This window comes from Rhinolophus hipposideros (genome assembly GCF_964194185.1).
Source record: "Rhinolophus hipposideros genome assembly, chromosome: 20".
Lineage (NCBI taxonomy): Eukaryota > Metazoa > Chordata > Mammalia > Chiroptera > Rhinolophidae > Rhinolophus > Rhinolophus hipposideros.
The window spans coordinates 14,100,439-14,126,636 of NC_138066.1; the positions used below are offsets into that span (position 1 = coordinate 14,100,439).

Consider the following 26,198-nt stretch of genomic DNA (forward strand, 5'->3'; position numbering starts at 1 on the left):
ACCCCCTAATCAACCAAAGGCAAAAAGACAACCAGACATGATCTATCTCTTGACAGAATTGCACTACACCACCTATAAAGCATTGTCATAAAATCAATCTGAATCTGTTCAAGTCTCTGGCTCCAACTATCAATTTGCAACAAGTATAGAGGACAGAAGAACATGTTAAAGACACCATCGGGATATAATCAGCAATATCCAGACTGTGAAAAGCCCTATAAAATAAATGACCCAATTTCTTCAAATTAATTGCAAGGAAAGAAAAAGTTGGAAAGGGAAACCTATAGATTAAGAAAGACAAATGACATATCAACCAATTGCAATGTATAGACCTTATTTAGAGCTGGATTTTAAAAATTTGATTATAAATAAAGAATTGTTTGCAAAATAAATCATTTGAACACTGACTGGATGTCTCACGATATTAAAGAACTGACTTTTTTCAAGACTGATGATAGTATTGTGGTTATTTTACACAATGAAAAACTTATCAGTTAAAAATGTCTGGGATTTGCTTCAAAAAATTTGGAAAGAGAGAATGGGGGAGATAATATAAAACAAGATTGGCCTTGAGTTGTTAACTGTTGAAGCTGGCTAATGGGTACCAAGAGGGTTCAACATACTATACTCTAATTTTAAGGGTCTGACATTTTCTATAATAAAAAGTTTATTTTAAAAAAACCAGGAGAACGAAATATTCGATGGAACAGGAGCTAAGGGAGGAGGAAGGGAAAGGAATGTGATCCATATGTAGAAAAGTCTTAAACATAAAGATGGGTCACCTCTTCTGTGTTAGAAAGAAGAAGATGGTGAGGTCATTTGCTGAGTAGAAGGGGTAAGGAAGAAGGCATTCAGAGGCTTGAAATAGCCATTACGGACAGCAAAGAAATGGAACAGAAGGACGTTTTTCAGATTGGAGACAATGAATTTTTAGTGGTGTCAATCTACAAAACATGAGATTCTTCTTTAACAAGTATGTACAGTCTGGCTGCAGACAAGGAAAAGTTGCATATTTAGAGACCTAGGGTTGCGTTGAGGGTTTGCAAGGTATGTGACCAATGCATGATGAGGAGAGTTGAAATAATGTATCATAGAGCCTAAACCAGGGGTGTCAAAACTGCGGCCCGCGGGCCAACTGCGGTCTGTAATCCATTGTTAATTGGCCCGCAGCAAATTCCAAAAATATATTTAATTTACTTAAATAAACCAGGTGAGGCAATACGTACTTCACCTCGAGTGAGTGGCCCGGCTGTTTGTGTATTTTACCGCATATGGCCCTTGGTGAAAAACGTTGAAAAAAGTTTGGACACCCCTGGCCTAAACTGCATTGTGCAGAAAGTGAAAACAGGAAAGGCAAATAAATAGAAAGTAGAGAGATCAAGAAAACAGGTTCCTATAACCTGGGAGGAGTGTATAGTGGTGAGTATAGCTGCCTTCCTATAAACTGGGAGAAGAGTCAGAGTGGATGATTAAAGACTTCCCAATTTGTTAACTATTACTTATATTACTATTATATATTTTTGCTATCGGAAAGCACAAGTACGTGATTGAGCTATCATACCTAAAATAATACAATGTATAGCCTTTCTCAGATTTACCTGTCCAGTTACCTGTTAGCTTAATATTTTAACATGTAATTGCAAAATATCACATGACAACAAAAATAAATGGATCTCAAATGGAGCAAAGAAGATAGTTTAGAATATTTTGCAATTAACAATCTATAACCAACAGTACAAATAAACCAGGCAATATTTTCATACCACCTGGTGAAGGAATTCTTAATCTTTTTGGGCGGTGTGGTGGGGTCCGATGGATTCCTTTAAGAATGTGATGAAAGCCTAGATCTTTTCCCTCAAAGAAGCACATATAAACAAAATATTAGATGCATTTTAAGGGGATTCATGAATTCTTCCAAAGTCAACATAATGAATGAAAAGACAACATTTTTGAAATGTCTTTTGGCAGTATTTCAATAATCCCTTGTAAGCTACTTGTATATATTACAAACATATTTCATAGAAGAGTCTCGTTTTTTCCTTTGCATGTCAATCTCCAGACATTTTTAAAGATCAGCTCTGCTGCCTAAGCACTAGTAACAGAGGCTTCAGTGTGTTTTCTGGAATGCTGAATTCTTTAGCATTTTATATTCTAATATTATATCCACTCCTCTGCTATACCACTGCAACTCTCCTAGACAACAATGTTTCACTGCTTAGGTAAGTACCTCACCACAGAAAGAGAAAGGGGGAAAGTGAAAAAGAAAAGACAAGGGAAGTAACATAGCATTAAGACATGATCTTATAAAACGGGATAGTGAATGAATTGTTAATTTAAATTCTTCTCATTTTAAATTTCGATGTGTTAAAACAGGTCTCACATTTATCAAAACCTTTATAAAATATTATTTCATTAATAATCTACTTCATAGTTGGTCCTTGCTAACTAGGAGTTTATAAACTAGGGGAAAATAATGCAGAAAATAAAGGATGTGTGTGAGGAAAAACATAAGTAACTATATGTTAATATAGAAGCATTAACATAAAAAATGGAAATCATCAGATTCATTTATTAGATGTAGAAGTAGGAGCTTGAGAGCCACTTAAAGACATACAATAACTAGGTGATTACCAACGACTCCTGCTCTCATGAAATTTCCACTTGACAATGCTTTATTTAAAAAGGGTCAGCAGATTACCTATCTTGCTTGAACAACACATAATATTATAGCTCATAATCCTAATTCAAATATTGTCCAGATACAACAGAGGCAAACCAGAGGCTACTGTCAATCAAGAATTATTGAGTACCTTCTCAGACTCATTTTCAAGAGTTAAATTGTTATTTCCCAATAAACTGCAAATCATGATACTGTGCAAATCCTTTAGAACAGTTCCAAAACAAACAATTTTTTTCAATGTCACTAATGGGACATAAAATATTTTCTTAATCTGTACGATTATTCGTATTACATATATACCCCTCTTGATGTTTCCAACTATTTTTACAATTTTATCCAATAATTTTTACACAGATTTTATACACAATAATCCAACAAAGAAAACAAAAGCTGATCTTTTCTTAAAAGGTGGTAAAAAATATTTGTCTATAATGAATTAAGGTCTCAATTTAAGTTAGACAAATAAAAGCTACTTTTTTAGTTATGCTGGCTATACACGATGTTTTAAAAGAATCAGATCAAGGTTTAAAGGGCACAGATAACCAGCATCCAACAAAAAAGATACACTGATATTTGGTCATTTGTGTCACATGTCATAATGTTCCTACCTAATACAATACTCTGTCCTTTAATCAAAAAAGAATCAAACTGAAATATCATATAAGAGAATACTGATGTAAAATATAGTCAAGTTGCAGAAAGTTGGAGAATTAGAAATTTTGTATTTATGAACAATCTATACATTTCCATTCTAGGGTGAACGTTACAGTTCCAAGAATGTTCTGTATGCCAGCAAGGTACAACACTATCTTAACTTTAGGGTTACACAATCAACGCAGCAAATGCTTAGTGAACCTCACCTTAAGTTTTAAGCTACAAGGAACAAAATTTAATCAAAACTGGAGGTTACTCACTTTCTTTTTAATATACTAAAAACCAGGTGGAGTTTACCAAGTAATATTTATGAAAATATGGGATTGGAGCATATTATAAAGAATTCCTGAATTCTCTGTAAGACTTCCAGTTCTATAATTAAAAAGCTGTGTTCATATAGCCTAAGCCTGAGTTTTCTCAACTATGAAATGGACTTAAATGTGAAATTTACCTCACAGGGTTTAGTGAGAATTAAACAGGATAATAATATAAACTCTGTAAACTAAAGAATACCATACATGTTACCCACTGACATGAGTTCTGAACTTTAAATGTATTTTCAAAATCGTACCTTAAGCACAATGAACACCAGCAATGAATCTGGGACATGCTTTCTTATAAAAAGCCCCTGAAATTGGCTTAATTTTTGACACATTTTTCAAAAGGTGTAATGAATAATGTTTATGATCTCCTGAGTAGTCTCACGACTGATGTTCTGCAAATCATGAGAAATAAAAACAAGTTCTTGTCTCCCAAAACATGGTCTTGTCCTCTAGAAATGTTTTCTTCATTTGTGCAGTCTTCTCTTCCCCGCACTATCCCTAATTATTTGCACCATCCCCAAGTTATCTGCACGATCCAAATCCTTCTGATTTCTGTATGATTAACCCAGCAGACACGTTTTGATTTGTACAGTCCTGTAGTAAAAGGAGGAACATCTATAATTATTTAAATAATTGGTGGTGGGTGACTTCATATTCTAGAACTGAGTTTGTAGAGTGTACCCATTGTATCAGAACATTGATGAACATCTGGATTGTCCTTGCATCTGAAGATGCAATGTTCTCTGTATACATCTAGATAAGAAATATGACAGCGTTACGTTTTTTAAAGAAGTGTAAAATTTAACCAATCACTAGACCTGATTAGCTGTGGTTGTAACAAGGTGGCTTTATGAATTATGTTCACATAATATACAATCTGAATTGGTGTAAACTATGATTCAAATTTTAAAAAGGACACATTGAAGCTCTTTGCTATTCTGTAGTATTTCTCCCTTAGCACAAAATACTGGTTTTTTAAGTGGCATGGCTTTGCTTCAAAGAATGGCTAGATCCAAGTGACTCCATTTTAAAGCCAAAAGAAAAATTCCCAAGAGCAGTACTTAAAGGAGTCAGAGGAAAATACTAAACAAGTTATTCCTCTGCTTGTCAATGGTATAATAATAATGTATCTGTTATTACTAGAAAGGGCCCTCCTGGATTTAAACAAAGATACTTTTTCCCTTAGATTTTCTCCTACAAATAAATCTAAATGATTGACAATGGAAAAAAAAAAACACAAATAATTGGTGGTGGGTATTTCAAGTGTGCCTGCAAATTCTTTATCACTGCATCAGATGACGCTCCTTAACATGGCATCAGACATTATTCCAGGTTACGGGTTTCTCTAAGTTCTCAGTATTTCACCTTGCCTATTATTCTAGGTAAAAACAATGTTTAAAACTGTATCATTAATGCTGCACTGCAGTGCAGTCAAAGAATGAAAAATAAACTGAACTATGAAGTCAATGCATTGCATATTCTGAAAATTACTCCAATCTATAGTTTAAATCTGTGAGATTGATTACACAGGACAACAAAGTACCCCTAAGAGTAACATAATTTCCTTAAATCAACTTTTATGATTTCCTCACTTTCCCATCTACAGAGATAAGCTTCTAGAGTTCCAAAATCATTTTCTAATAAAAAGATAGCAAAATTGACCAAAACGTTAACTGTTCTTCCACTATTTTGTGCTCTGTGTGAACAATTATGAGAAAAGATTTTTCCCACTCCCACAATATGAACATTTTAGATCACTGAATGTTTTTAATCAAATAGCTAGGCTTTAATGTCTACTTGTTCTTATTCTGCTTCAGCTTGGAGGCCCACAATTCACTGGGACCTGCTGTTGACATGCAGTAACAAAAGAAAAAGACCAGGTTGGTTCATCATTGAGGTACAGACTGAGCTCAGGCATAGTTCAATGAAAAAGTAAAATTCTTCAAACAGCCGCACCATTTCCTCACTTTCCTATTAGTTATAGCTAACTACCATATCTCATATTTTGCAAGATTTAAGTCACTCATCCAAATTGTACACAGAAAACACATTTTGCATTTTTCAATTAATCTTGGGCCAAAGATTAAGATATCACTTTTTTCACTGAGAATTATTCCTACCAATTTCATCTAGTAAATATTAAGGCAAGTGTTGCAAATAGATGCTTCATAGCTTCAGATTATAATCTGAAGAAACAAAGCAGAAACCTTTTTTGAGGGGCAGCTGCCGGATAGCTCCCTCAATAGGTTAGAGCGCGAGCTCTGAACAGGGTTGCCGGTTCGATTCCCACATGGACCAGTGAGCTGCATCCTCCACAACTAGACAGAAGACAACGAGCTCAGTGGAGGGCAGCTAGATGGCTCAGTTGGTTAGAGCCTGAGCTCTCAACAAGGTTGCCAGTTCAATTCCCATATGGAATGGTGGGCGGCGCCACCTGCAACTAAGATTGAAAATGACAATGGACTTGGAGCTGAGCTGCGCCCTCCACAACTAGACTGAAGGACAACGACTTGGAGCTGATGGGCCCTGGAGAAACACACTGTTCCCAAAGATTCCCCAATTTAAAAAATAAATAAATAAACCATTTTTGAGCTTTGAAATTAGATTTAGATTTTAAAAACACAGTAAGTAATTTTTAGATGTCCAATTTTTCTTTTATGATCAGCCATTTTTGTCTTTGCCATTCACTAGAACACTGGTGAATATTATGAGACGGCTTCTATTATACCTCCTGTGATTAATTTTATGTGTCTACTTGACTAGGCCACAGCACCCAGATATTTGGTCAAACGCTAATTTAGATGTTGCTATTAAGGATTTTGTTTTTAGATGAAACTATCATTTAAATCAGTAGACTGTGAGTAAAGCACATTACCTTCCATAATGTGGTGGGTCTCATCCAATCAGTTGAAGGCCTTAAAAAACTTATATCCCCCAAGGAAGAGGGAATTTTGCCAGCCAACTGCCTTTGGACTTGACCTGTAACATCAATCTTCCCTGAGTCTCCAAACAGCCAGCCTGCCCTGCAAATTTTGGATTTACCAAGCTTCATAATCAAGTGAGCTAATTCCTTCAAATATCTCCCTCCCCTCTCCTCTAGAGATTGATTGATTGTGGGTCACTTTTTCCTTTCAAACATAATACATACTATTGGTTGAGTTTTTCTGGAGAATCCTAACATACCTACAAACTCATAGTTCTGTTCTAATACTATAGCAACATTTATTATTAATAGGCTTAGCCTTTCACTAAACTCTACTGGAATGAAAACTATTCACCTCTCATTTTACCTCCTCTGATACCTTCCAGGCAAATTAATGCCCTCAAGGATTATCAGATGTAAAAAACTGCTTCCCATCTACAGCACACAGGAGAGATATCCTGAACAAAGGCTACTGAGAGGCAAAACAGGTAACTGAGAACTGATCCTTTCCTGTTTCCTCATCACTCTCTCCACTAAGAGTTTCTGATGTTCAATGCCACTGCAACTTATAAGCACCATCTCATTACTGCTGATCTTTCCTCTCTTCCCTTTTCTGTCCTTGCTGCTGCTTTGTAGGCCTGTCTGCCTCATTACTTCTTGGCTCTCCCTTTATGGACATTAAGCAGGATGCATTGGCATTCCCGTGGCACACAGATCAAACACATACTAGATCTGTGTTTACCGTCCCAGCAGTGCTTGCTTGTTGATGGGTGCTCAAAGACTGCTTCTTCATTATTAAAAAAAAAAAAAAAAGTTTCCCTCTCTTCTTTAACTTATGGCATGAAGCCATTTTGAACATTCTGAGCGTTCCAAAGAAACTAAATTCTGACGTGCTTAGATTTCGTTGTATAACGCTTTTTATCTCAAACCAGTTGTTTTATATGATACAACTGTGTATGCCTGTAAACAGTGGAAAGGAATGTCAAAAAAGACAAACATTTGTTTTAATATGATTTTAGAAATTATGGGTCACTTTTTTCTTTTAAATTTACTTCCGTGTCAAATACACTTAAATGAAAGCAAAAGGAAAAGATCTACTATTTATATAGTTATCTTACAGACATACAGTCTGATAGGAACACTGACAAAACAAAATCATTCTGGATTGTAAACTATTCCTTCTAAAAATGTTGGGTTTCCCATAAATTGTGTTCTACCTTATCAAATCCATTATTTTCAGATTCACTGGGATTCTATGATGCCAAATAAATATCTCATAAAAATGAAGAATAGTAAATTATACTACTTGCTCTCTAATGTAACTTCCAAGTTGGATTCCATTATTCTATTAATTGAATGACATCAAAAGAGAAAACAAATTTACCGAACAGATGCTGTTGATCTGTGTGAGTTTACAGAAATTTAGGCAATGATTCTGTAGAATTGAAACAATAATAAATGCCACACGTGTATTTTTTTCAAACTAGATGTACTACAATAGTTGAAGACAGAAGTAACTATGGATCTTAACTAGGAGTATACATTAGAACCATCTGAGAAACTTCCTGAAAATAATCATGGTGAGGCCTTATCCTCAAGAGATTCTGAGAAGGCATCTATTAATAAATTTAAAAAATTTCTCCTGGTTATTTTAATGCACAATCTCAGGAGCCATACACTCAACAGTACAAATTACAGCTAGTCCTAAAGGGGAAATCAAGAAATCACCAGTGTCAGAAAACTTTAACTCCATCCAAGGGGCAAAAAACAAATTGTGAGGCCAAGGGACTCTGATTCCAATGGTATTTGCTATAACTGTCACTCAAATTCAAAGACATAGTTACAAAACCCCTCAGAGAAAGAGATGTTATATTAACAGGAAAAAAGAGGTCAACCCCAAATTTTGAAATAAGTAAGCATTTTTCATTATAGTTAAGCTTTTATTAAAGATTTAAAAAAAAATCTTTCAAGAAGAAAATACAATTGATTTATGTATTATATAACTATCTAGTCTTCCTGTATGTTCTAAAAAAAGCACATTCTTTTGCACATACATTAACTTTGTTGCTGTTTATCTTGAGTGTATTTTCTCCCCTTTGTATCTAGACCAGGTTTCAAAAAACTTTCTGTAAAACATTTTTTTATAAATATAGTAAATATTTTTAGGTTTTACTGACTTTACAGTTTCTATAGCAAGAAAGCAACAATACACAATATGGAAAGAAACAGGTGTGTCTCTGTCCCAATAAAACTTTATGGACAGTGAAATTTGAATTTTATGCAATTTTTACAAATTATTAATTTATAATTTTAACTTTACAAAATGAATTTCACAAACATTTTTACAAAACAAAATTTCACAAAATACTATTCTTTTGCTTTTTCAACCACTAAAATTGTGAGAATCATTCTTAGCTTGCTGTACAAAAGCAAGTAGCAGGTAAGATCTAGCTTGCCTATCATAGGTTGCAAACCCCCTTAAACTAGACAAATGAAGTTATTTAAACAGGCTACTTTTAATAGTAGTATCTATTTCACAGGGTTTGTCAGGCAGATTAAGTGAGTTGATACACGTGCTGGTACATAGTATATGATTCTATACATACATAATTGCTCTTGGTTTCTGTATCTCCTCCATTTTATTTAACACCCCCTCACTGTGTCACATTGAAATGTTTTGCCTAAAATGTGAGTGATTGTTGTAAAAAGAAAAGAGCCTTCACTGTTGAGGTAGAAAAAGTATCCAATTATGATACATTAGCTTTTCCTGGAAACTAACTTTCTAGCTCTCTTTCTCAAAAATCCAAAGTAAATATAGAGGGTACCACAAAAATGTATACACATTTTAAGAAAGGAAAAAACTATTAGAATTGTAATACTCAATATGTACCAATAAAAAAAGATGAATACAAGTCACATTTGACTTCTGCAATTACAAAAGGTGCTCAAAGTGGTTACCACCAGCGTCCAGACACTTCTGATTACGGTGAACTACTGCTTGAGCAACGCTGACCAGTGTCCACTTGTGCACGTTTTTGGCACCTCTGTATTACAACTTGCAACTGATCCATAGCAGTAGTCCTATTAATTGAACCTCAGGCATTAAAAAATCTCTCCTACTAAGACCTCAGAGGACATAAAGATGCCTAATTTTCAACACACGTATGCAACTGCATTTAGGAAGGATTTGTCTATAAATGCATCATTACATTATAACCAAGACATGGCTTACAAATTCAGGTTTAGAGTACTTTTCCCGTTAGTTCAGTATGTAGGCAATTTAATTAGCCAAAGAAAGTTAATGCCTCTCACTCTGGCCGGGCCCAACCTAATACTAAATTGTGAGTCAAAGAATGTTAAGAAAAAGCTACCTAGGATGCAGGTAAGGCCATTTATCTCCAGAAAGGTATGAGGTAGCATTCCACGTGCCCAAATCTTCACTATTAAAATGTTTTATTTTGGATGCATGTCCCTCACCCACGTCTTGCAATTTTCCATTTGCCTTCAAGATTCAGCCTAAACACAGCAGCCCATCACCACCTATGTGAAGTTCTCCCTGGCCAGCCCACTCCCCTTGGCAGAGGTAGGTACTCTCTCTCTTCTTTAGTCTCACTGTATCATGTCCATACAATCCTAATAGCTACATTTACTGAATGCCATTACATACTAGGCCCCTTTCCTACAATGTTCAATTCTTATAACACCCAGTGAAGAAAGCAATATCCTTATTTACCAGATGAGGAAACAAGTTCACTAAGGTTAGGTCATGAATCCAAGGTCAAACAGTTAGGCAGGTGGCAAGGCCACTGATTCAAACCACGTTTGTTTTTGACTCCCACACCAATGGTTTCGAACAGCAGGAATGAGGACAGAGAGGAGGCCAAGTAGGCAGGATTCCCTTTTTATCTGTTTATATATTGGGTTTCTGCATATGAGTTTTTTGGGTAAAAGTTTCCACTGCTAAAATAAATTGGAAACAAATCACTGACTCCACCTTGTGCTGCCTCCTGCATTCTCTGTAACTACATACCAGCCATCGCTAGTGCCAGACAGACCTCCTCAGGAGCAAACACTGAACTCAATTTCTTTGCCTCTAGTACCAGGCACAGTGTCTGGCATTTAACAAATGTCTGTAGGGAATTAAACTCTGAAAGTAAGACTTTCCAAATAACTATTTCCACAGTTACAGGCAATTATAAATAATTTATAACTGCATAGAAATTTATAGTTAATAAACTTCTTTCATAAATATTATCTTCTTAAAAAGAGAAAGCACGCTGAACTTTAAAAATGTTTTCCAAAAATGGCACATTCATTCAATATTCAAAGCTTTATTTTAATAAAATACCAATTATCCAACAACTGTCATACAGTATTGGCAAAAGACATTAACCATGTTTCATCTTCTTGTTTTAATTGCCATACCGAAATACTATTAGGATTAAACCTTATCAAACTGCCAATAATGGCAATTACACGGATCCAACCTAATACTTATCAATGGCATTAAACAACATTAGCAGACCTCTCAGCAGCTAGCATGAATAAAACTCGGATTTATTTATTTACATAGTTTTGACCAAAAAATTAAGCAGAGTTAACTCCTTCCTCTATGATATCCGAGTTCTTTGTACATACACATATTTAACACTTCTCACACTGTAATTATCTGCCTTGTTGGTGTTTCCTCAACAACACTCTTCCAAAGCTGCAACCTTGACATATTTACTCCTCATTGTATCTCTACTAAATAGCTCCGTAATCAACACATAGTAGGCATCTCGTGTTTCTAAATGACTACTATAGGCCTCACAGTAAAACTAAGATAAAAATTCATTATGGTTTCAGAACTACAGATGTATTGCATCACTTTATTCTCATCCCTTTTTAAAATTCCAAAAAATCAAATTCTGAAATATGGGCAAACATCGAAGTCCAGCTGCTTGGGACTGGTTTTGATGTAATTTTTCTTTGTAAAGATTGAACACTAATTAATACATGTCAGAGAAAGCACACCAATTTAAAAATCCTGCAGAAAATCAACTGGCTCTCTTTATGCTGAAACTTTAAAAATTAAAGACCTTTTGACCTGCCAACATGTGTGTTCCTCTTTTGGTTTCTGTTTACATTTTCAAGTGATAATTAGAAAAACAGCTACAACAGCCCTGTAGATATGATTTTTTAAAAGTCAAAACAAAGTCACACAAAAAATTCTTAAGGCAATGGCCTTAAGAACAAAAAAGCTTGCTAATATTTCCAAGTATACAAACAGTAACAGAAGACATACTGTTCTATGTGCATTTTTTTAAGCACAAAGTATGGTGAATACTAATGCAGTAAGGAATTATGACAACACAGAAATCACTGCAATTCTTAAGAAACAGAGTAAGATTCTAAAATTGGTTATTTCACAGTGATAGTTTTGGAGATAATGCATAGGAGATATTAAAGTAGAGGAAGGTAGGAAGTAGACCGTGACAGAAGCCTGACTAGGATGGAAACAATGGGAATGATTTTGGGGGGTAGTTTTATGGTCAAACTGTAATTACGCAAAAGTGGAATTTTTTTTTTTTTTGACACAGTTTACTACTTGCTCTTGAAGATGATGGTCTTCTCTAAGCTATGATCTTGGTCCTAAAAGCAGATCCCTTGTTTACATCCAAAGACAACTGCCCAGGTGTTAGGAGAACTCAACTGGAAAACCAGCAGTGTCTCAACTGAACCGATTTATAGTTTACTGTTACCGTAGTGAAAATGTGAAAATAAATGCCCATTTCTGTAATGTACATCTAAAGAAATTATAGTATAATCACATGTAAGAAACTAAACAACATAAACTGTATACATATCAGTACTATATTTTGTTAGACAAAAAAAGCAAGCTGTAGAAGAATATATAGAATAACATTCCTGTGACTTCTAAACAGTATTATACATTGTTTATGAATACATATGTATAGTAAAAAAGTATAAAAACAGGAAAAAAGGATATATACAAACTTTAAGAGGAACTTTACAACTGGGAAAAAGGAGGGAGGGGAATGGGATTGGAAAGAGGTACACAAAAAAATCAATTGTAACTAATAATGCTGTCTTAAAAAACTCTAAAGCAAATACGACAAAACTGACATCTGTCAATTCTGGTAGTAGCTCCTCGTATGTGGATTATTTTGTTAAATTACTGCAGGATATTTGCTTGCATGTTTGACATATTCCATAATAAAGATAAACTGTAAATACGTAAAATAAAATTTAAAAGGAAAAAAACACTTTTCTGAGTACATGACAGACCCTCTGACATCAAGTTGAATATGTAAATGATATATATGTAAGCACAAGGAATAAATCCCACACCTCTTAAGTCCTAAGGTAGAATTCTGGAGTCAAACAGCAGAGGTTCAAATATTAACTTGGCCACTTACTACAAACTATGCATGACCTTGGGCAAATTTTCAAACATTCTAAGCCTATTTGCCCATTTATAAAAGGGGCTAATACTGCCATCTACCTCAAACAGTGGTGAAGCTTAGTGAGATAATCAGTGTTAAGGGCTTGTCTGCCATTTTCTTTTCTTCAATAGAGCTCAGGAATAGTTAAGATGTATGACGATGATAATTTCACTTTGAAGACAATGATACGGCCTGGTACTTTTTGTACCTACATAAGCAAAATAAAAGATTGCATTCCTAGTAGTAAGGACACAATCAGTTTTGCCATCACAAGAACGAAGAAAGTAAAGGTAGACTGCCCTATTATCAACTCACCTGAACCATCATCACTATAATAACAAAGAACAAATATTTACTGAATATTTACTATGTGCTAGGTACTGTTCTAGGCTCTTTAAATGCAATAACTCGTTTGATTAATTAGATAAAATTTTACATAAGCTATACCAGAGAAAAAGCAATAGATACCATGTAAGATTATGAATTCAGAGGAAAAGAAAATTTCTTTCAGGTGAAAAATATTAGGGCAGGCTGCCTAGAAAAGGAGATCTGGTATGCAGATTCAAAAGACAGGCCAGAGGATACACAGGAAAAGAGAAGAGGGTGAAGAGTAAAACAGCGATAGATCTAAGGAACGTCATAAGACCGAATCATAGGATACACAGCAGGCAATAATAAAAAAGAAGAAAAGGAGAGTTAGGATACATTAGAAAAATCCTTGAGTGCCCATTTAGGATCAAACTAATATCTATTAAATACCATGTTTCTAGCAACGTGCCCTTTGCACTTCATATACATAGCTCACTAAAGATAGTAAAAATCTTTTTGATAGTAAAAATGGGTTTTTGACAAGAAAGTGACTTGAGAACTGTGGTTCAGGAAAATTAATCTGAGTGCTTTATGCAATATCCCACATAATTCCTCCTCTTATTCTCTACTAACACCCAGTCACACAAGCTACAAATCTGAGATGTCTTCTAATATTTCCCTCTCCCCATCACACTACTCATTCACAATCCTACCTCCTAAATCTTTCTCCAATCAACAACCTTAACTGTCACTGTCTTATTTCAAGCACTAATCATTCTTTCCTGAAAAAAATCTCCTATCCATATTAGTCACTGGCATTCACATAAATTATCTAAAACATACATCTGATCATAATGCTCGCCTTTGCTTGAAAATTGTTTGTTGACTTCCAAATCGCCTACACACTTAAATAGAATATAATTTACAAGTTTATTGATCTGACTCATATGTACCTTTCCAGGCGCATATCCATATGTACTCTACAATCCCCTGCCAAACTACTTTTCAGCATACATATAAATAATAGTTTTTCATGCTTTTGTACTTGTGTATGTTATCATTCCCTCTACCTAAAATGGCCTCCATGTCCACTCCAATTATTTATTCCAGGTTAAGTTTAATATCACCATTCTCAACCATCTCTGGTGGGGAGATTTGATGGGTCCTGCAATAGCCTAAGTGACAGATATCATATACAATGTACACCACTATATCCAGGACCTAGACTTAAAATACTACATAAGGACAATGAATTTCCTACCCATTTAATTACATATTTCACAAAAAATCTAGAAACTTCAAATTCAAGAAAGTTCTAACTTCAAGATTTTTCCACTGTTATAAAACCAAATGACAAAAAAGTAGTTTTAAAATGACAAATATAGAAATAGGGAGGGGAAGTAAGATATATCCAAGGAATGAACTGGTGATGAAATACTCTGGTCAAAGTTTATTTTATCATATATGAATAAACAATGAAAAAAACTGGATATAACAGAATTAACAAATTTTAATTTAATGATTCAGCAGTAACTTTAACTTTTTACAGTATTACCATGGTGCTATTATAATTACATATCTCAACATAAAGATATAAAAACAACGTAATAGAATCATTATTCAAGCTTTCTGGCCTTTTGAACTTGGGCTAAATGAAGAGTATTCTGAATATATCCTTAAAGAGAAATTTATCTGAGAAAAATAGCAAAGGCCTATGAATTTAGAGAACTTAAACACTATCTCATGCTGTTCTCATTTTTATGGAAGCATCACAATATACCCCAAATGTCTCAAATATCACAGCATAGAAGACATGTAAGACCCAAAAAGTACTTTAAAAGACTATCACTTTAAAATGTTAGAAATAATACTTTATGTGGGAGTCAACCTTGACTCCTTTTCCCCTCTGTATCCAATCAGTTACCTGATCTGCCAGTTTATCGCCTCAATATTTGTTGAATTATTCTCCTTCTGTCTCCTCCTTCTGTCATAATTATTAGCCATAAATTATGGCTACCATAATTTATATCATCATCTCTCACCTGGATTCATTTTGACAGGTCTCCCTTAATCCAGTCTTGGCCCATTAACATCCACCTTCTACACAGCCCCCAGAGTCATCTATTTAAAATACAATCTGACCATATCACTTCTCTACTTAAAACCCTTCACTGGCTCCCTATTTTTTATTTATTTAACAAATATTTACATAGCACTTACTGGATGTTAAGTGTTTTACAAGTGTTCATTTACTCCTCACAACTACCTGTGAGAATTTAAATAGCTAGCCTTTACATACACACACACACACACACACACACACACACACACACCCTCTACACTTAATGGTTATCCTGTTAAACATACAGAAATATAACCAAAAAAAACTTTCCCTAACCAAAATAACTTTCCCCAACTTTGTTCCTTCCTCAACTCTTTTTCCTTCATAACATCCACATCCACTCAACAGCTCAAACAAAAAACAAACAAAAAACCCCCAAAACCTCAATTCCTCACTCCTCATCTCCCTCACTTTGCATATCCAACTGGTTACTAATTTTATACAAACTGAATCTCTCTCAAATTCATTCTTCAACATGCACTCTAATTACACAGTCTCCTCATAGGTCTACTTATCATAACTTAAAATCCTCCACTGGCACCTCAAAACGGCAAAAGCAGTGCTTCTCAAAAGCAATCAACCAGGGAGCTTATTAAAAATGCAGAAATCCCAGGTGCCCCTCCATGGAATTTGTACTGCATAAATCTAAGATGGAGCCTGGAAATTTACATTTTTAACAGGTAAAAATCTCCACCTGAGGACGGGCTATGCACCACCACTGCAGCCACACTGAGCAGGGAACTTTCCTCACCAACCCAGTTGTACTTCCTCTGCATGAAACCCCAGTGTGACAAGGTTTCTTCAAAGATGTTCAACCAACACCTCTGTGAAGACTTCCTTGAAAATTTTGGGCTCTCATCTCACCAAGTACATATGTTGATTGTAGAATTGTTATGCTACTTCTGCATATTAAATATGTTTAGAAACTTTAAGATCTTTGAGGGCAGGAGTTGATAATCATGTATCCTCAATACTTGGGATATAATATAGCTTAAATATAACAAATGTTTGCTGGACAGAAAAATTGATGAAAATTTAGAAGATAAATAAAAATATGTTATGGTGTGGAATAATTTTTTTAAAAGTAGAAACCCAATGAGATTCTCTATACAAGTGTTACAATGGAAAGGTTAAGATATAAAAACAACTGCAAGAACTGTAATAACTACAATTCTCAATTATCTTGCTCTTAAATAATAAATAATAAATTCTCCTTAATATAAATGTCTTTCAGGACATGGATCTACCAGTTGTTTTTAAAATAAAGAGTCTAATCAAAATGTTTTGTTTTCTGCTGTAGTATTTAAAACATTTTTGAAGGAAAGGGGAAGAACAAGGTGTGTCAAATACTAACATAGAACCAATGAGTAAGATACCCTATGTGTTTTCCTTTGCAGATCACGCTCCCAAATGGGGAGCTTTTCTCTACAATCCCAACACTAAACTTTACTCAGAATAACTTCTAGAGGGATATATAATTTATTTAATAAGCTTCTTCAAATACTTGCTCTGATCTTTAGTCTCCAAACTACTGTTAAAATATTTTACTTTTTAGTGGCTCAGGTGGTTAGAGCTCCATGTTACTAACTCCGAAGGCCGCCAGTTCGATTCCCACATGGGCCAGTGGGCTCTCAACCACAAGGTTGCCAGTTCAACTCCTGGACTCCCGCAAGGGATGGTGGGCTGCGCCCCCTGCAACTAAGATTGAACACAGCACCTTGTGCTGAGCTGCCGCTGAGCTCCCGGATGGCTCATTTGGTTGGAGCGTGTCCTCTCAACCACAAGGTTGCCGGTTCCACTCCCACAAGAGATGGTGGGCTGTGCCCCCTGTAACTAGCAATGGCAACTGGACCTGGAGCTGAGCTGCACCCTCCACAACTAAGACTGAAAGGACAACAACTTGACTTGGAAAAAAGGCCTGGAAGTACACACTGTTCCCCAATAAAGTCCTGTTCCCCTTCCAAAAAGAACTTTTTTTACTTTTTAAACAACTAGGAAAATGTTGGGGTTATTTAAATTAATAATATTTAAAACTCTAAGTGAAATTTTTCTGATAATAAAGATGTAAATTGTTTTAATAAATGGCGGAGAAGAGATAAATCTGCCTTTCAGAAGAATTCCAAATAATATATGTAACATTCCCCACTCTGGGACACAGACTTGACTCACTTCCAAAGGATAAAGTTTGAGAAAGGAAAGAAAATTATGAAAGAGAAAACTGGCACACGCTACATCAACCAAGTGATGAAGGTTAACATCACCAGTAACGTTTTGTGGGTATCATGAAGCCCCTGACATGATGTGATGAGAAGTGCACTTCACCTCTGTTTCTTTCCCAAAAACGCATAGCCCCAGTCTAATCATAAAAAAAACAAAACAAAAAAACCCACAAACATCAGACAATCCCAGTTTAGGGGACATTTTACAGGATACCTAACCAGTACTACTCAAGACTGTTAAGGTAAAGAAAAACAAAGGAAGACAGAAACTGTCACAGACCAGAAAAGGATGGGGAGACATAACCAAATGCAAGATGGAATCCTGGATTGGATCTGGAACAGAAAAATGAATGGAAAAACTAGTAAAATCCAACTAAGTCTGGAGTTTAGCTAATAGTAAATACCAACACTGACAAATGTACCACAGAAATGTAAGATGTTAGCAATGGGGAAAATTGGGTGGAAAGCATGTACAAGAACTGTGCATTATCTTTACAGTTGTCTGTAAATCTAGAATTAGTCCAAAAAAAAAGCTTATTTAAAAAAAAAAAGGAAAAATGTGATTAAAATAATATTTAAAGGTACAAAGCTTTTGATTGTTAAAATAAAAATGTAAATTGTACTCTGCAGTTTAAATAAAATGCTTACTTGCAGTATAATTTTATATTAAAAAACTGATTTTTGTTGTTGTTTGTTTGGCACTGATTTACATAGCACTTCTTGCCTACTAAGAAGCTTTGAAGCCACCACTGGTTTCAGATAACAATGGATACCAAAGGGGAAAGAATCTCCAATACTAATTCTTAAGAAATACACTTAAAACTGTAAGAACTATATTAATATAGTAATGGCTTTCTTTATATGCTTAAACAGTATGTTAAATTCTCTTCCTTAAAAAAAAAAAGGTCTAACAATAAAAAAAATTTATTGAAGGATTTATAGGCCTTTTATCATTCAATAGTAGTAACCACCCAATGAGTTAGATACTGTCAACATTCATTTATAGATAAGGAAACTGAGGCTCCTCCTCAAGGTATAAAGCTGGGAAGTCGTGGAGTTAGTATCAAGATCTAAAATATTCATATATGATTTTAGTCAGCAGCTTTATTTAAATTTCTCTGATAATGCCATATTTATAGCCTTTTTCCACCTTTAAAAACTAAGTTAACCAAAAAAACCTAATCAATAAAACAGACTCATTAGCTACACCTTCCCTGCTTTTGCAATCAGCATATTTTTGATAAAAATATGAGATGAATAAACAGCATATATGCCTTATGCATACATCATAAATGCATCCTTCTATCTTTGCCATAGATTAAAAGTCAATTAATCAACAATGTAAAAATCTTAATAAACACAAAACTTTGCATAATGCCTTCAAAAGTTAAATTCCTTAAAAATCTCCCAGATTCTTAACTTTACTGTTATCAAGAGACACTCTCTCAGAAAATTTCTTAACAGCCGTACTTAACTTGTCAACACCTAAGAGCTCAAGGGCAATAATGAAAATGCAAAGAGCAGCTCATTACAAAATGCAAATGCACTTTGTCCAGTTGGGTTAATTCACTTCTTATACTTGAGAATCTTGTGGCCCTATGTCAGAAGCATGACACTGTTCCCTAAGACACCATAAAATCTCTTTAAAGGAAGTATAAACTCTTTTCCTTCCTTCACCTTAATTCCTGAGAGATCGCTGAAGTTATTACAAAGGATAGCACATTTCCTTTCACATAACCCTGCATTCAATCAAATGCAATATTTACTTATTAATACTAATACTACCTGTATATCATGTGTATGCATGCAACAAGTCTTTATTAACTTATTAATATTACTGTAAAGCAGTAGTAGGCACTTTGTGGGAGTCACTACTCAAATGTCTAAGGCCTTACGCAAGCAAAATAGTTAACAATATAAGACCATATGTTAATAAATGCCAATTTAAATGATGCAGGCAATAAATGCCATGATTTTCACCATTAAAAAAAAAGAAATTGACAAACATAAGAATAATCATAAAATAAGTCCATTTTGTCAAAAGAAAAAGGAACATTTCCTTGATCACACAAGGTAATACCCAGGTGGTTCGGTGCCTGTAATACATACATACCTCATTCTAGCTCTTGCCTAACATGTGACATTAGGAAAACAAATTCTGAGTTTCAGTTCTCTCACCCATAAAAATACCAACCTACCTCAAAAAACAGCTAACAGAACAAGTGAAAATGAGTACCGTATTATTTAAGGAAATAAAGCTCTAAGGAAATGTTTATGACAATGTTAAATGACAGTAACTTCAGAAGTATTCTTGACAAATGCTCAGATCAATCCTAACTAGGTAAGTTTCAACCAAAAGCCACCATCTTTTGAAGAGAAAAACAACAAATCAAAATAATAAGCACTTGTGATGCCTGCATCCAACGAGTATAAAACATTACACAAATATCAATTAAGTCTATAACTGCCATGGCAAGTTTAAAAATTATGCACATAGCAGAAGCTAAACTAAGGTTCCACTTAAATGACTAGCCCAAAGTGTCAAATCAAGTGAGCAACAAAACTAAAACAATGCAAAAAGCCTTCACTGCAGTTAACTATTAGGCTTTTATTGCACAGCATCTTTCTTCATGAAGAACAGATTTCCCAAAACATTTGGCTTTCAGCAACTAGGATTCACTCTACAGCTAAGCATCTACAGGAAAACAGATTTTCTTTTTCTTTTCAGAACTTATATTACATACTATTAGTTTTATTTTAAATAGAGCAACTTTTTAAGTAATAAAACAATGAGTTTTGTAGAAGACACAGAACAGTGGCAAAGAATTTCCACTTCAAACTTAACTATTTCTCTCTTTAATGTACACGAAAATAGGTTACTTGTCATTATGAAATATTTTCACAACAGACTAGAGGCAAGTAAAAAAAAAATCTCTTTTAGAACCCACAGCAGGTTTAAAACTAACTAAGTAAGCCTCAAGTCCTTTTGGCAAAAGAGTGCATGATTCACTGCTTTAGAACTCAATGGGAAGAACTGGAAAATTCACTCTGATTACCGTAAGATTTTGTTTTGGGTTTGTTTTTTAAGCTATCCATCCTAATGTTGACAACTTCCATAGTTTCTATGGCTTGTTTATTAAGTAGTGAATAATATGAACCTCATGTAAACAAAAAGTCATGTATATATTTATATATAATTTAGTACATAGAAGGAAAACATTTACATTGAAAAAATATACACAATGAAACATGAATGTTCTACCTAGAAAACCAAAAATTATATGGTTTGACTTTTCCCTTCCAGAAATGTATCAGAATCTCTTACATACTAGAGTTACTTTATCTAGAAAACAGATACCAAGTAATTCCATAAAATGAAATCCATCCCAATCTTATTAAAAGTTTTATAAATGTAGGATTATGAAGAATTTCAAAAATTGACCTCCAAATTAAGCAAAAGATTCTGCCACATGTATCAGAAACCCACACAGATACACATCTGGAACTAAAGCTCTTAAAGTCAAATTGTTTTAAGCTCCTGATCGATTAATGATCTATTGAAAAATCACTGCCCTTAGTGCACTTTTATAGCTACAAGTACTAGGGATGGAGATATGTCAGACTTGTAACTGACTTATCATTTCTAACCTTACTCACTCCTCACCATATGAACCCTTCTACTTTCTAATCTCATTAAAAATAACAAGTGCAAAAATACATACACTCATAGTTACAAGGCTCATCAAAATCACATTTACCACATAAATTTGACATTCTTTTGAAGATGTCTATTCACATGAATGCTTAATACAAAACGTTAAAGTGACCTACTCTCTCTTATGGTAGTACCTTACAAAAAGGACCCTTTCGAGGGACCACACAACTGAAAATGTCCATATAGAGCCTTTAACACAAATTATCTTATCCTTTTTTACTCATCTTTGATGTTTGTTATTAAAAAAAAATTGCAGATTTATTGTTTTAATGCAAACTGAAAGAAAATATCTGTAGTATTAGATTTTTGCAACATTTGTATTTCTTGCCAAATATTTCTGGCATTCGTTAATTTACATTTACTTGACTAAAACAAAAAACATTAAGAAGGGTGTGTGTATACATATATATGAATGTGTATGTATGTATATGTACAGATACATATAGACAATAAGTGTCTGTTTTAGAGCAGGGACATTGGTTTTTTACTCCATTCACTACCCACCTTGCAAAAAAAGGTGGCAACTAAACATGAGATTTTAAGATTTACTACAGAGAAATGCCTTTGTGGTGGCAGCATCAGTTAGGATCAAATAACATTACAAAATCTAAGCAAGAGAAAAATGCTATGAAAGGGCAATCTAAATCTAGCACTTCACAGCTTTTGCTCTCTTACTCCACCCAGTCTCCATGGCTCAATGGCTGTTCACAGCATCCACAAATATTAGCCCCTTTTTTTTTAAAGGGGGGGGGGGCAAAATAGGGCTAGCTCCATGAAAATCAACATATATGGAAATATTTTGTGAAAAATTGGGTTCCTTTCCCTGATACATAAAAAAAAGCTTCAAATTTGTTATAGGAGATCCTCCCCTTCTAAACAATCCAAACAATGATCATCTATAATAGAACATGAAAGAATAAATCACCCAAGTACAGATTACTCTCCTACTCTAATAAAAACTGCAATTTGCAACTGCCACTTATTTTTGCAAAACTGTGTCTTGAAAGATCCCCATGAGAGATTAAAAGCAGCTAATGCCTTAGACCGCCATCAGAATTTTTTTAAGTAAAAGCGTTTATATATTCAACATTGTATCATTACAGACATACACGGGCAGTTAATTTTTCTGATTAAGGGACTGAACCTCGCAGCACTCAAACCCTGCTGCAAAAAATAAATGAATAAAAATTTTAAAAATTTAAGCAAATACTGCTGTGGCAAAAGGGGAGGAATGAGACTACTGGTCTGAAAGGCCCAAGTACTGCCTCCTCCGCCCTAGCCTCAAAATGAAATTCACACAAAACAATCCACCTCCCAACAAAATAGAATTACCAAAAATGGCACACATTTTTTGTTTAGACTTTATGACGTTATGAATCTCAAGGACTGTGTGTTTAACTAGAGGTCGGAATGACAGTTAATATCTTTCTTCTCTCCCGATTAGCCTCTTAAGGAAAGGGGGAGGGGGAAGCTTGGCATGACATCGCCCATTGAGAACGAGACCACAAATCTGGTTCTTCAAAAGCACAATTTCTTAACCAAGGGACTGATACAAACCCTAATCCCCAAAGGAAATCTCCTGCCCTCCTCCCAAGGAGTTTCTTGCTAAGTCACTGAAGAAAAGCAGAAAAACAAATAAAGCCCTGCTCTCTTATCTCGGATACTGAAAACCTCCTCATCCTCGCCACTCACGGTTTGAGAGGCAGAATTAAAATCTGCCCAACACCGCACAGGCATTTCTCACCTGGGAGTTAAGGAAGAAGGCACTGCCTTTCCTAACGGAGTGGGGAGGTTAGGTGAAGAGGAATGGCTGAGGGCCTCGAAGCCCCGTGTTACAACGTCAAAAGGCAACTCCCGTTTGAGGAGCCGGTGGCAGGAAAAAAAGAAAACAAAACAAAACAAAAAAAAAACCTGCCTGCTTTGGTGGATGGATGCTGCGGCTGTTTCTGTGGGTCGGGCCGCTCCTCCTCCTCCTTAGTGGGTGCAGAGGGTGGACCACCGCACAGGGGAGCCAGGAGAGGGGTGGGCCATCCTCCTCGGGTCACCCCATCCTAAGGACAGGTTGGGGACGGAACGCCTGGAAGGCCTGGAGGTGCCGAGGCGGCGCGGGGCCGAGCCCGGTTCCCGAGCCGCCAACCACGGGAGGGGTGGGGACAGCGGAGCTCGCTTTCCGGGGCCGGGGAGAGGGCTGAACCCTTTCCCCAAGATCAGAGAGCGACCTGCTCTCCACGCCCTTCCTACCCAAGAATACTTTTCTTGCTAAGTCACCGAGAGAGGAGGGTGATCCCTTCCCGGGGAGGGCCGCGGGTGGAGCCGCGGAGGCCTGGCAACCCCGGAACCCGGGCGGGGAAGGAGCGGAGCGAGGGCAGCGCCCTCCTCAGCCGGTCCCCCTCCTCCGTGTGTCTCACTCAACGGCCGTCGCGGCCGCCATTTTGAGAGCGAGGAGAGAAGAAGAAGGAGGAGGCGGCGGCAGGGGGAGGGGAGAATGGGAGGGAGGGGACCGGCGCAGCCACATCGTCAGGCCGCCGGCCCGGCCCGCAGCCGCCCGAGCGCGGTGAAGAAGACAGAGGGAAGGGCGCAGACCCTCGCCGCCTTACCGGAGCGCTGCACTGCCGCCTCCGCAGGGCCTCTTCCGTCCTTCACTCCCATCCACCGGCGGGGGAGGGGGAGAGGGAGAGGGAAGGGAAGAAGGAGGGAGGGAGGGAAGGAGGGAGGGGGAGGATGGCGCGCAGGGCCCGGGCCCGGGGAGGGGGAGGGGAGCGGGCGGGCTCCTCAGCCGTTCCGGGGCTCGAGCCCAAGCCTGGCGCTCGCGCTTTCTCTCGCTCGCGCCCGAGAGCTCCCCTCCTTCTCCTTCTCGCTCCCTAGACCCCGGTGTCGCTGCTCGTTCGCTCGCTCACTCGCTATCTCGGCCGCCGGACTCCGCCGCCGCCCCGCCGCTCCAGCTCCGTCTGTCACAGGAGCTGCCCCAACGCCCTGACGTCACCGCGCCGCCGCCGCCGCCGCCGCCGCCGCCGCCGCGCCCCAGACCGGCCGGGAAGAGGGAGGGGAGGGGGCCGAGCGCGGAGGAGGGGCCGCGACGCATGCGCTGACCTGGGCCGGGCCCTGAGCCGCACCGGCCTTCGGCTTAGCGGGCGGGCGGGCGGCTGGTGCGGCTTGGCGGTACCCAGAGATCGGCGAGCGAGTTTGCGCACGAGGCGCTGCTCCTCGCGCCTTGTACGTCTGTGTAACCTTGGAAAAAAGGCGCTCCGTTTCCTAGACCCTCATCTGACTGTGCTGGCTCCTCGCGAACTCCGTCTCTGTTCACCTCCCAGTCCTGCTTTTGCCGACCAACGCGCTCTCCCGCCTTCCCCCGGCTAATTGCGGTACCCGTTGGCATCCGTGGCTTCTGGCTCCCCATTCCCCCCCCCCCACAGGCTTCAGAATAAAGCGGAGCCTGAGCCAAGCTGCCTCCCCTTCTATCTCCAGCCTTCGGGTTTATTTCCCAGCTTGGGCCCGGGGGTGGGAGTTTGTTGTGTTGGTTTGGGATGAAGAGCTGTTGAGATTAAGTCTGATGGAATGCCTAATTGTCTTCATTTTTATTACAGATTTTTAATTGGGAGCATTCGCTTTTAGATGTGATTCAGCTATTCTTTTTTTAGACACACACACACACACACACACACACACACACACACACACACACCTGAAACTCTGGAAGTCTCAAAACTGACTCCCAAAGAAAGGTCTGGAACTTTATCCCTACATGGCTTGTGAGTGTGTGTGCACGTGTGTGCTAAATTATAGGTCGAAATACTGATGACAAAGAAGTCTTGGGAATTTGTAGTCAATTTATTCCACGCAGACATTTAAAAAGAGGCCAGATTGGAGGTTTTGAATCATTCAATATGGGATATTCTTTCAAGAAGAGGTATCTACCGTAGTGTGATTGTCTCATCATTAATTTGTATTGCCCAAGGAAACTCTTTTCCTGAAACATAGGTTTAGGCTTATGTTCATGGATTTTATTCCCTTTATGCAAGTAAATATTAGGTTGGTGCAAAAGTAATTGCGGTTTGAAAGGTTAAAAACTGCAAAAGCTGCAATTACTTTTGCACCAACCTACATACACTGCCTTTGAGAAGCAGCTGAGTTAATGAAAGATATAACTTGGGTATGAATCCTGGATCAGCCACTTACCAGAGATGTGACATTGGCTAAATTACTCTCTCTGACCTGGGCCTCTCTATGAAATAGACTTAATAACTAACTTGTAAGGCTTTTGTGAGAATTAGAGAGGAGACACTACATGTGTGAAGTAGATTGCCTTACTGGGTAACTCATGTAACCATTACTGTAGCTTGCTAGCAAAACAAGGTTTCTTTCATCAAGAAAAGTTGTCTCTATCCTTGGAGGTGATCAAGAGGAACACAAGCAAATTGCATGGAGAGTTTGGGTTTTCCCCTTCATGAAGGCAGGGAAGGAAATCAAATGATCTCTGGAAGGTATTTTCCAGATTTGCAGTTCTGGGCTTCTCTAGTTTGATGAGGAGAACACGAGGCACAGAAATTTAGTCTGTGTAATGTCCAGTAAGTCAAGAACATGAAATAACATACCTTGTCCTGAGTATCTTTGGTTCATTTTTGCCTTTTAAAATATTATTGCCTAATGTCACACTATTTGATATTTAATCAGCTGAGTAAATCTATTCTTTATTTTTTAAAATGAATGTTCTAAAAGCCAACAAAATTGCCCAGAAAGAGATCAGAATCACATCGATAAACACTGATACGATACTAGCAGGTAGCACTAACCCCTATAAACCTTG

The 26,198-nt window shown here is 37.1% G+C and overlaps 1 protein-coding gene across 2 annotated transcripts in view; it reads right to left on the reverse strand.

The window, feature by feature from the left end:
• Window positions 1-24,386, reverse strand: part of PAFAH1B1 (platelet activating factor acetylhydrolase 1b regulatory subunit 1) — a 63,250-nt gene extending 38,864 nt beyond the window's left edge. The window contains exons 1-2 of one of the 2 annotated variants that reach the window (XM_081027639.1): window positions 23,992-24,383; window positions 23,310-23,445 (exon numbers count right to left, since the gene is read on the reverse strand). The gene's annotated coding sequence lies outside the window, so the exon portion shown is untranslated. Of the gene's footprint in view, window positions 1-23,309; window positions 23,446-23,991 lie in introns of both variants that reach the window. The other variant, XM_081027638.1, reaches the window with a different exon arrangement.
• Between the last annotated feature and the right edge of the window lie 1,812 nt (window positions 24,387-26,198).